The following is a 13236-nucleotide window of genomic DNA, read 5'->3' as shown; positions in this document are numbered from 1 at the left end:
TACTGATACTATTCGCGTGTGTATTGTGCAAACACGTATAGAATGTGCAGCGTCATGGAACACTATCATTTTGTTGCAAAACAGGCAACTCACGCAAATTATAATGAAAATTGAATGGGATCTTAAATATTTCGTCCAGAATTCGATCTTTAGTGCCTTCTACAGTTGTGTACTGGTGTTCCACTACATTTTGTTTATTATATTATATTATATTTTTATTACATTACTCTTCTGCTTTCAAAATATCATCTGACCATGGTCGACAATGGCGTTTGCCGTCTCAACGCTGACCATCTAAAATTACAATAGGTTTATCTTAATTTTGCTTGTTTTCTCCTAATCTACCAGACACTGAAAAAGTTTTTGTTACAGATATGGTACAATTTCTTGCAGCCTTTAAGTTCTCTCGATATGTTTGTTTCAGTGTTACGAATTCACCTTTTTCCTTGGCCTTCAAAAATGATTCAAATGGCTCTGAGCTCTATGGGACTTAACATATGAGGTCATCAGTCCCCTAGAACTTAGAACTACTTAAACCTAACTAACTTAAGGACAACACACACATCCATGCCAGAGGTAGGATTCGAACCTGCGATCGTAGCGGTCGCGCGGTTCCATACTGAAGCGCCTAGAACCGCTCGGCCACTCCGGCCGGCCCTTGGCCTTCAAACTCGACTCTGGGCTCCCATAAAATTGAGATGGTGCCGTGTTTGCCAAGTAGCATTTCATACACATATCCGAAGGTCTCACTTCCGACGGAGTGTTTCCTGTTGCGTACATCCTTGAGAACTTACGGCACTTGTTGTTCAAGTTCCTGTACGGAAACGGGTAATAGGACCGATGGAGTATCATATTTTCAATCTCTGGATTTGTAGTCTAACACGTGCCCACTCAAAAGTCGTGTTACAGTAAAAATACGAAAATGTGGTAACAAGAGAAGATAAAAAATTTCTTGTCTTTCGTTCCTTGCTAGCTTTTCGATAAAAGATGAAACTGATATTAATCTCATCACTGAAAGCGGACGACACTGCGATTACATTTATCACTGAATCGTCCTTGAAAAATAATTATTGTCTGCGGGTAACGCTTTCAAAGGTATTTCATCATCATCATTAGGAAATTCATCTCGGTGAAGATTTCACAACAGTGATGGCAAGGTGGGAAATACTGTACTGATAATGCTTCAGTTTCATGGTGTACTAGGAGTACGAATAGACTCTCCAGTTGTCTAGAACAGTGTCAGATCTCTTTAGATCACAAGCAATCACGGTTAAATGTGTTTATTTGTCAGCTGTATACATACAGTTGAGATTTTGTGATTTGTGGCAAGTGATAAGTAATGCGTTCCCTTTGTTACATGTTTTATGGAACGTCAGAGGGCGCAGTACTTACTGCTTGAGCAACATACAGGGTGTTTCAAAAATGACTGGTATATTTGAAACGGCAATAAAAACTAAACGAGCAGCGATAGAAATACACCGTTTGTTGCAATATGCTTGGGACAACAGTACATTTTCAGGCAGACAAACTTTCGAAATTACAGTAGTTACAATTTTCAACAACAGATGGCGCTGTGGTCTGGGAAACTCTATAGTACGATATTTTCCACATATCCATCATGCGTAGCAATAATATGGCGTAGTCTCTGAATGAAATTACCCGAAACCTTTGACAACGTGTCTGGCGGAATGGCTACACATGTAGATGAGATGTACTGCTTCAGCTGTTCAATTGTTTCTGGATTCTGGCGGTACACCTGGTCTTTCAAGTGTCCCCACAGAAAGAAGTCACAGGGGTTCATGTCTGGCGAATAGGGAGGCCAATCCACGCCGCCTCCTGTATGTTTCGGATAGCCCAAAGCAATCACACGATCATCGAAATATTCATTCAGGAAATTAAAGACGTCGGCTGTGCGATGTGGCCGGGCACCATCTTGCATAAACCACGAGGTGTTTGCAGTGTTGTCTAAGGCAGTTTGTACCGCCACAAATTCACGAAGAATGTCCATATAGCGTGATGCAGTAATCGTTTCGGATCTGAAAAATGGGCCAATGATTCCTTTGGAAGAAATGGCGGCCCAGACCAGTACTTTTTGAGGATGCAGGGACGATGGGACTGCAACATGGGGCTTTTCGGTTCCCCATATGCGCCAGTTCTGTTTATTGACGAAGCCGTCCAGGTAAAAATAAGCTTCGTCAGTAAACCAAATGCTGCCCACATGCATATCGCCGTCATCAATCCTGTGCACTATATCGTTAGCGAATGTCTCTCATGCAGCAATGGTAGCGGCGCTGAGGGGTTGCCGCGTTTGAATTTTGTATGGATAGAGGTGTAAACTCTGGCGCATGAGACGATACGTGGACGTTGGCGTCATTTGGACCGCAGCTGCAACACGGCGAACGGAAACCCGAGGCCGCTGTTGGATCACCTGCTGCACTAGCTGCGCTTTGCCCTCTGTGGTTGCCGTACGCGGTCGCCCTACCTTTCCAGCACGTTCATCCGTCACGTTCCCAGACCGTTGAAATTTTTCAAACAGATCCTTTATTGTATCGCTTTTCTGTCCTTTGGTTACATTAAACCTCCGTTGAAAACTTCGTCTTGTTGCAACAACACTGTGTTCTAGGCGGTGGAATTCCAACACCAGAAAAATCCTCTGTTCTAAGGAATAAACCATGTTGTCTACAGCACACTTGCACGTTGTGAACGGAACACGCTTACAGCAGGAAGACGACGTACAGAATGGCGCACCCACAGACTGCGTTGTCTTCTATATCTTTCACATCACTTGCAGCGCCATCTGTTGTTGAAAACTGTAACTATTGTAATTTCGAAAGTTTGTCCGCCTGAAAATGTACTGTTGTCCCAAGCATATTGCAACAAACGGTGTATTTCTATCGCTGCTCGTTTAGTTTTTATTGCCGTTTCAAATATACCGGTCATTTTTGAAACACCCTGTATATGGTAGTGTTGGTGCCACAGGTAACGCGTAATGCAACATTACCATTGAAATAATAGTGAAATGATCATGTGGCAATGTTGGCTTGAAGGCTCCGTCCTGGGAGGTTCGGCCGCCGGGAGCAAGTCTTATTTCATGCGACGCCACACTGGGCGACATGCGCGTCGCTGATGATAAGGGCAACACGACAACCAGTCCACGGGCGGAGAAAATCCCCAACCCTGCCGGGAATCGAAACCGGGCCCGCTGCATGGTAGGCAAGCATGTTACCACTCGGCTAAGCAGGCGGTCGCGGAGAATAATATTTCTTCTCTAAAATATGTGTTTAATTCTAATATTCTTACGATAACATATTAACTGCCTTTGTTTTGAGGAATTAAAGTAAAGAAACTAATGAAGGCTGAAGCTAAACACCAAGGTCATCAGAGACGAAGCACTTGCTCAGTTTGGAAAATGATGAAGCAGGAAGCGGCTTTACCATGTTTGAGGACCCATTCTCTTATCTGCTTCAAATTATTTAGGGAAATCACATGCAATCCAGGGAGACCGAACGACGATTTGATCTTGCACCTTTGGGAATATAAAGTGAGTTTCTTAACCACGGGACAAGCTCGGTCGTTGCAAAAGAGTGTAAAAATAAATACAGCACAAGAGTTTTCGGTATTACTTTAGACGTCCCAGCAAAGCCGAGGTTAATTCAAAGTACAAGTCATGTGCTTAGGAAAAATGAGGTAGGAAATTGACGCTGTCCTTTCCAAAGGAAACATCGCAGCATTTGGTTTAAGAGATGTTGGGCGAATCCTTCTCCGATCCTTCTTCGATTAAACTACACCAGGATGACGAAGCAATAGCTTGATTTTTAATGTACTATTATTTTAAAACTTGGGGAAGTCAAAAATACTTTTTAAATTTAAAACCAAAGGTGTCAATATAAAGAGTGCATAGAGAATTCCACTATTAAGAAGAGAGGAGAGAGAGAGAGAGAGAGAGAGAGAGTAGATGGATGGAAAGAGTGCCATCTTCTCCGAATGGAACTAACTATTTGACAACATGTTAGAGGATAAAATGGATAGCAGTGTGAAGTATTAGGAGATACAACGCTAGGGAAAGACGTTTACAGAGCTGTGAAAGACTTGCGATCGAAGAGGGTAGATGGGATGCATGACATTCCATCGAATTTCTGAAATCATTATTCACATTAACGTGTAAAATCCTTGAGCCTGGAGACATACTATCGGACTTGCTGTAGAATATCATTCACATTATCCTGAAGATAACAAGAATAGATAAACGCGAGAACTGCCGCACAGTGAACTTGACAGTTACTGCGTCCGTGTTGCTGACCAGAAAAATATACAAAAGAAACTGAAACTCTCTTAGATGATGTTCAATTTGGCTTTAGGGAAGATATAGGTAAGATAAAGGAACCTCCGACGTTACTCTTGATAGTGGCAACAAGACTTAAGAAAGGTTAAGCTAGTTTTGAAGGAACTGTCGACCTAGAAAATAAAGTATCGTAGCTTATCGATACCGCCGGAGCCGATGCCTCGAAGGTTCCTGTGGAAGCCGCGAGCGGCGTTTTGAACATCCCCACCAGCCTCCAGCCCACCGACCAATGAAGACCGCGAGGACGGTATTACAAGCGGCGGGCACCTGGGCACCAGCCTTCAAATACAGAATTACGGAAATAAAAGACTGAGGAATGTGATTAAAAAGCAGAGTGAAAGGATATCAGTAAAAAGTTTCGGTGATGACGTTGCTATTCTCAGAAGTGGCGGAAACGAGTATAACGGTAAACTTAACTGCAACCAAGTAGTGGACGGAGTGAAGGAAATCTGCTACGATGGAAGCAAAATAACGCATGACGCACGAATCGAAAAGCACATAAGAAGCATATTAGCAGAGGCAAAGAGCACATTCCTCGCTAGTATTAAACATACGACATAACCTCTGCGCACAGTATTCGGTGGAAGTAAACCGCGGAAAACCGGAAAGGAAGTGATACGAAGCGTTTGACATGCGGTGCTGCAGAAGGTTGTTGAAAATCGTTTGGATCGGTCGAAGCACTTATTTCGTCTCGTCGTGGGCTCAGTCAGAGGTGACGCGGGAAGGGTCAGTGGGAGCCGCGGCCGGAATCTAATAAACAAACTCGCAGCGCTGCGCTGCAGGTGAGGTAAATCCGCGACGTGCTGACAGGAGCCACAGGATAGATATCTGCACATGTACACGTGTAAGTAGAATCGTGTACACAAGGTATAAAAGGGTAGTTCATTGGAGGAGCTGCCATGTGTACCCAGGTCACCCGTACGAAAAGGTTTCCGAAGCGATTATGGCCGAACGACCGGAATTAACAGTTGGAACTAGACGCATATGACATTCCATTTCGCATATCGTTAGGGAATTCAATATTCCGAAATCCACAGAGTCAAGAGTGTGGCGAAAATCACAAATATCAGGCATTAGCTCTTACCACGGACAACGCAGCGGCCGACGGCTTTCACTTAACGACTGAGAGCAGCGGAGTCTGTGTAATCAGTGCTAACAGACAAGCGACACTGCGTGAAATAACCGCAGAAGTCGATGTGGGGCATAAGACGAACCTATCCGTTAGAACAGTGCGGCGAAATTTGGCGTTAATGGGCTATGGCAGCAGACAACCGACTGGGATGCTTTTGCTAATAGCACGATATCGTCTGCAGCGCCTCTCCTGGGCTCGTGGCCATACTGGTTGACCCCTAGACGACAGAAAACCCGTGGCCTCGTCGGATGAGTCCCGACTTCAGTTGGTCACATCTGCTCATGCGACAGACAGTACCACGGACAGCCTGCCTTCCCTTGGAGCATAAACTGACAAGGCAATGCAACCTGCTGCTTGCGTCTGAAGGACAGGCAACGCGACGAGCACGTGGGGTACAATAAAATACACTACTGGCCATAAATTCCTACACCAAGAAGAAATACAGATGATAAACAGCTATTCATTGGACAACTACATTATACTAGAACTGACATGTTATTACATTTTCACGCAATTTGGGAGCATAGATCCTGAGAAATCAGTACACAGAACAACCACCTCTGGCCGTAATAACGGCCTTGATACGCCTGGGCATTGAGTCAATCAGAGACTGGATGGCGTGTACAGGTACAGTTGCCCATACAGCTTCAACACGATACCACAGTTCATCAAGATCAGTGACTGGCGTATTGTGACGAGCCAGTTGCTCGGCCACCATTGATCAGACGTTTTCAGTTGGTGAGAGATCTGGAGAATGTGCTGACCGGGGCAGCAGTCGAACATTTTCTGTATTCAGAAAGGCCCGTACAGGACCTGCAACATGCGGTCGTGCATTTTCCTGCTGAAATGTAGGCTTTCGCACGGATCGAATGAAGGGTAAAGCCACGGGTTGTAACACATATGAAGTGTACCGTCCACTGCTCAAAGTGCCGTCAATGCGAACAAGAGGTGACCGAGACGTGTAACCAATGGCACCCCATACCATCACGCCAGGTGATACGCCAGAATGGCGATGACGAATACACGCTTCCAATGTGCGTTCACCGCGATGTGACCAACACGGATGCGACCATCATGATGCTGTAAACAGAACCTCGATTCATCCGAAAAAATGACGTTTTGCCATTCGTGCAGCCAGGTTCGCCGTCGAGTACATCATCGCAGGCGCTCCTGTCTGTGATGCAGCGTCAATGGTAACCGCAGCCATGGTCTCCATGCTGCTGCAAAGGTGGTCGAACTGTTCGTGCAGATGGTTGTTGTCTTGCAAACGTCCCCATCTGTTGACTCAGGGATCGACACGTGGCTGCACGATCCGTTACAGCCATGCTGATAAGATGCCTGCCATCTCGACTGCTAGTGATACGAGGCCGTTGGGATCCAGCGCGGCGTTCCGTATTACCCTCCTGCACCCACCGATTTCTTATTCTGCTAACAGACATTGGATCTCGACCAATGCGAGCAGCAGTGTCGCGACACGATAAACCTCAATGGCAATAGGCTACAATCCGACCTTTATCAAAGTCGGAAACGTGACGGTACGCATTTCTCCTCGTTACACGAGGCATCACAACAACGTTTCACCAGGCAACGCCGGTCAACTGCTGTTTGTGTCAACTGCTGTTTGTGTATGAGAAATCGGTTGGAAACTTTCCTCATGTCCGCACGTTGTAGGTGTCGCCACCGGCGCCAACCTCGTGTGAATGCTGTGAAAAGCTAATCATTTGCATATCACAGCATCTTCTTCCTGTCGGTTAAATTTCGCGTCTGTAGCACGTCATCTTCGTTGTGTAGCAATTTTAATGGCCAGTAGTGTAGCTGCGGCTGGGTGACGCGCGTCCTCTACAACTCGACTCACTGAAACATCAATCACAAAGTTATTTTACGGTCGCTCCGGACTAACGGGCAGCTCACGGAACTAGCGATGTCAACCAGAGTTAGTGCATCGGTAGAGCTCGCCAAGGCTCTCGGTGATGGCTTGTGTCGAAACGGCGCGGCGCGGCGCGGCAGGAGGTCCGATCAAAATAACGTGGCCGGCCAGCAGCCGTGAGAGGGCGTGCGATCTGGCGGCCGCGATAAGGTGGACCACGAAAACATGTTGTGTGCGCGCGAGCCGCCGGTACCGTTAGAGCGGCCATGGGCCGACGCCTCGCGCCGGAAAGCACTCGTCCTGTTTACCGCGGCCAGCGTTACGGCGCTGTGGCATTCCGGCCGTGCATGAGGGTATCGAAGGCTAGTTTGTGACGGCAAGTTCAACTGAGGAGAAGCTACGTCGACGCACAGCACGACCAATTAGCGCTTCACTACTCACCCACTCTGCCCGCCACCAGCGATGGAATGTCTGAGATGTTCACAAAATCTCACCACAAGTGATGTTTAGTTACTGTAGTTGATGGCCTTGTTTATAACTTGAATTATGTATGTCGCAGCCGAACTGTCTTATGATTTATATAGTAATTTTATAGAGGAGAGTAGTCGTAGAGCTAATTCCTTTTTTTTTTTATTTGTTTGCAGGTATGGGGTGGTTGTAACTGAAGTGCACCTCTTCACTGAGGTCCAGTGTGGGCTGTAATTATAGTGTGGTAGCGGAACTTGGTAGGTACTGTAATGCGCTACAGAAACCATTTACGTTGGGAAAAAAATTAATTGCAATGTTGGCCACCAGGTGTACGTCTGGCGCTGTGAATGCAAAACAGATGTATAGAAACTTTTACATGTGGCATGGGTTACGAACGAGACGCGGGCAGAAAAGGTCAAAGAAGTGATTGGTCGGTTGATTCTGGGGAGGTGACCAAACAGCCAGATCATTGGTACCATCGGATTAGAGAAGGGAGTCGGCCAGGCCCTTTCAAAGGAACCGTCCCAGCATTTGCCTGAAGCGATTTAGGGAAATCACGGGAAACCTAAATCAGGATGGCCGAATGTGAGTCCAGTGTGCTGACCACTGTGCCACCTCGCTCTGTCAAAGAAATGAGAAAGGCATAATGCTGCTTTTATTATCAACCACCACTTAGACTATTTGTTCGATATTAGCATCAGAGACGTCGACGACGTGATGTACAGAGCCGAATTTGCACCTGGTGGCCAAAACCGGAACTAATTTTTTCCAGCACTAACGTATTATCATAGCTACAAACGCTGTTGTATCACGACATCTGAGTTTTATCTGATGTACAATTTAAAAATATTTTTAGAAAAAAATGGCCAACGTTCCAGTAGTATCCGGACGAAGTTCGGCGTAAATCTCCACCTAGTAATTCTGGCTTAGACTTACCATTGGTGTCCTAGGTCACTAAGGCAAAAATGCTACGATAGGCACCTTCCTTGTCCGTATCCTAGCGCTCCGTCCTAATAACGCGACTATAGACAAATGTGATAAACTCTAATCAACTTCTCTTGACGGGATAACAGCAACTGTTGATATTCATCTTCAGTGATGAGATCCGTTGCAGTTCGAATTTTTTTTATTTTCTAAAAGGAAAGTACAACCCGGTTTCGTGTTGAGTGCAGTTAACGATCACTGGAGATGATGCTAGTCTGTGAGTTTTTAGAACCAACGGTAACGGTGCAAATATCTCCGATTTAGACAGTCAGTTGGCGCGTGCAGTGCACTATCTTACATGTCGGCTACACAGCCCCTCCCGCCCGTATTTCATATTTGGTGTGTGCTCGGCGCGGGCCTGATGGGTGTGTATGCAGCACTAAGAAGTCGCACTCCTTACTCAGCGGTCACACCGTGTATTCACACATGCCTGCAGGTGCGCAGACTATATACTTCCTATTTTGTTCGTTTCAGTCTTTGAAAGACCGCCTATCTAACTTTATGCGGGTCATGTTTGGTACGCCATTAAGCCCGGCCCGTAAATTTTGGTATGGGCATTATGGGATTTAGCGACGATAATAGTTTATGTTTTGATTTCACTTACGGTGGTTCCATGTACTTGGATGCACTATTTTAATCTAATTTAACCTCTGTTATTCGACTCAACTTTATGTACGTAAATAGTGTTTTTTCTTAAGAATTTTAGTATAAGTTCTGTTTAGCTTTTTTAATGCCAGCAATTTGTATAGGCATTATTATTTATTCATAACTTTTCAGATGCACCTGAAGATCGGACACGGGTCCCGAAACCGGGATGTGCTTTCCTTAAAAGTTTTTGCAACTGTAGCGGATCTTATCATTGATGTCTAATCCACTTTTCTTTCGGCCGGTATTAAAATGTTTTCCGATACAGTATGCTGAAAATCACTTTATCCAATTTTCTTTACAACTTCCTTTGTCGAGGACTTAGTTTCTTAAATATTGTCCTACGGCCATATCATACATGCAGGGTATTTGAAGGTCATTCATCCGATTTCGCAAGAGTACATTTACATAAAGGAAGATAGAAATTTTGGGTGAATATTAGTTTAGGCATCGGTACTAAACGTTTACCCTCGGTACTAAACGTTTACCCTGATGCCAGCTGTCAAGTTGCAAGTTATGTTGTCATCCTGGTGGAGCTACTTCACTCGCCCGTTCGGCTACAGTATTCACTTATCTGCACAGAATGGAGATTTGACTTTCTCCACAACTGTGAAAACTCGAAGTTACTTCTGTATTTGACAATGACTCTCCTTGAGAGGTAACATGCTGCGCCTTTCCTACGAAGAAATTATCAGTCTAGTCACGAGTTTTGCTTGATACCACACATGATCGTACTTTTGATAATAAGCGTAGGTGTGGTATTGAGTCAAAAGGTTTTTTCCCGAAATCGAGAAATACTGGATCTGTCTGAACAGCCTTCATCCATGGCTTTCAGGACGTTATCTGAGAAAAGTGCGAGTTCCATTCAACATCATCGATGATTTCGGAATCCTTGCTGATTATCACGGAGGAGGTCATTCTGTTTGAGATACCTCACTACATTTGACCTCACTGTGTCTTTCTCTGTTCCACTTGCGAATGGCTCACGGGAAGAATGGCTGCTGCTTGAGCATCAGTGTGAATTCTAATCTTTCTAACTTTACCTTCATGGTCTCCTCATGAGATACAGTGTGTGCAGCGTATATTTCTATTGGTGATTGAGGACAGGATACTGAATAACATTACATCAGTATTTATGTCATTTGCAGGTTAATAATTACAGTTATTACAAGGCGTACGTTTTTAGAATGGTTAGTACCTCGAATTACAAATGGCAGGAGAAAGCCATTACTGCTTATTTTCCCCTGGGCAGCAGATCAGGTGCTGAAGTGTGGATACGTGGACGCAAAACGGTCAGTCTATACTGACAAACGTAGTCCACTTAGTGGTGCAGCTACGACTGCGCAGGAAACATCAGATCATAAAGTTTGTCATGTCTGCGTGGGAAGACTGTTCGATGCTAGGAAAAAAACAACACTGAAGTTGTGAGTAGCCTGTTTGTATGTTGGCAGCGCTACAGACTGTTAATATCGCTGACAGCGGTCTGCGCCCTCGGCAAGAGATTCTGTGGTTGGACGGACTAGCAGTTAAGTGAGTGGATAGGGAAGTGTATGGAAATGATAGTGGAGACTCTGTTTTGGTAGGACACGCAATGTAAAGTGAAATGAAATGATGTGTTTGTAAGAAAATATGCAGGGAAATGTTTGATGATAGATGTTATTGATAATGTTTGGATAGTGGAATTATTGACAACTATATAATTTTTGGAACTCGATGTCAGATGAATAAGGTAAAACTTTCTAAATACATTGTTTGCTCTTCAACAAAATCTTTCTTTTTGTTAACCATATGCCTCATAGTAGCTAGAATCTATAGTAATTAGAATCTTTTTATTTAGCTGGCTGTTGTTGCTACGTGCTGTAATTGCTGTAGTTCGTGTTATGAAGATTTTCTGGGAGGTAAGTGACTTACATCTACTACATCTACATCTACATGGATACTCTGCAAATCACATTTAAGTTCCTGGCAGAGGGTTCATTGAACCACCCTCACAATTCTCTATTATTCCAATCTTGTATAGCGCGCGGAAAGAACGAACACCTATTATCTTTCCGTACGAGCTCTGATTTTCCTTATTTCATCGTGGTGATCGTTTCTCCCTATGTGCGTCAAAAAAATATTTTCGCATTCGCAGGAGAAAGTTGGTGATTGGAATTTCGTGGGAAGACTCCGTCGCAACTAAAAACACCTTTCTTTTAATTGTGTGCAGCCCAAATCCTGTATCCTTTCTGTGACACTCTGTCCCACATTTCGGGATAATGCAAAACGTACTGCCCTTCTTTGAAGTTTTTCGATGTACACCGTCAGTCATATCTGGTAACGCCGGCCGGAGTGGCCGTGCGGTTCTAGGCGCTACAGTCTGGAGCCGAGCGACCGCTCCGGTCGCAGGTTCGAATCCTGCCTCGGGCATGGATGTGTGTGATGTCCTTAGGTTAGTTAGGTTTAATTAGTTCTATGTTCTAGGCGACTGATGACCTCAGAAGTTAAGTCGCATAGTGCTCAGAGCCATTTGAACCATATCTGGTAAGGATCCCACACCGCACAGCAGTATTCTAAAAGAGGACGGACAAGCGTAGTGTAGGCAGTCTTCTTAGTAGATCTGTTACATTTTCTAAGTGTCTTGCCAATAAAACTCAGTCTTTGGTTAGATTTCCCCTCAAAGTTTTCTATGTGTTCCTTCCAATTTAGGTTGTTCGCAATTTTAATATCTAGGTATTTAGTTGACTTTACGGCCTTTAGACTGATTTAACGTGTAACCGAAGTTTAGCGAATTCCTTTTACGAGTAGCACTCATGTGGATGACCTCACACTTTTCGTTATTTAGGGTCAACTGCCAATTTTCGCACCATTCAGATATCTTTTCTAAATCGTTTTGCAATTTGTTTTGATCTTCTGATGACTTTATTAGTCGATAAATGACAGCGTCATCTGCAAGCAACCTAAGACGGCTGCTCAGATTGTCTCCCAAATCATTATATAGATAAGGAACAGAAAAGGGCCTATAAGACTACCTTGGTGAACGCCAGAAATCACTTCTATTTTACTCGATGACTTTCAGTGAATTGCTACGAACTGTGACCTAGACAGGAAATCACAAATCCAGTCACATAACTGAGACGATATTCCATAAGCACGCTATTTCACTACAAGCCGCTTGTGTGGTACAGTGTCAAAAGCTTTCCAGAAATCAAAAAATACGGAATCGATCTGAAATCCCTTGTCGATAGCACTTATGAAAACAAACGGGGTTTGCACTGTTGGGATTCGTGACTGAAAAGAGTTTAGGCAATTAACTGAGTTGGAGGTAGTTTCATATTTCCTGGATTTGTATTACTGTTAGGATTTCTTGCTATTCAGGGCCGTTGTTTTGTGTTAATTATTGGAAGTCATGTTGTCAATGTACAGCAGTCAGATTGCGTTGGGTTTGTATATTGTGGATAATAAATGAATGGGTTAAGTTTGGATTGTCTTTGTCAGGGAAAATTATGTAGGTCAGTGCTTAATAAAAAAATAATTAACAAACTACTTCGAAAATGTGTACATATTAAGGTACGACACATAGAAATATCTGCACTTACACACGTTACACGCTGTATACATTGGAAGAAGAAATATATCGATTGACTCTTCTAGGAAGGTACGCTTTCCGAACATTAATAGTAATCAGGGCCGTGACGGAGAACGTCTCATATGCAAAATGTAGTTTTGTGAAACCGGATTAATTTTGTTGAAACACCCTGCATTACTAGTGAGAATAGTAATGCCCATAAGACAATGAAGTTGTAGACATACTACCTT

At 44.1% G+C, this 13236-nt stretch overlaps 1 protein-coding gene across 2 annotated transcripts in view; it reads right to left on the bottom strand.

Moving 5' to 3' along the window:
* Positions 1-13236, bottom strand: part of LOC126457812 (protein dimmed-like) — a 304037-nt gene that overhangs the window by 266450 nt on the left and 24351 nt on the right. The window lies entirely within an intron of this gene.

Source organism: Schistocerca serialis, chromosome 2 (genome assembly GCF_023864345.2).
Source record: "Schistocerca serialis cubense isolate TAMUIC-IGC-003099 chromosome 2, iqSchSeri2.2, whole genome shotgun sequence".
In the NCBI taxonomy this organism is placed as follows: Eukaryota; Metazoa; Arthropoda; class Insecta; order Orthoptera; family Acrididae; genus Schistocerca; species Schistocerca serialis.
This window is presented reverse-complemented; position numbering and strand designations above follow the sequence as displayed.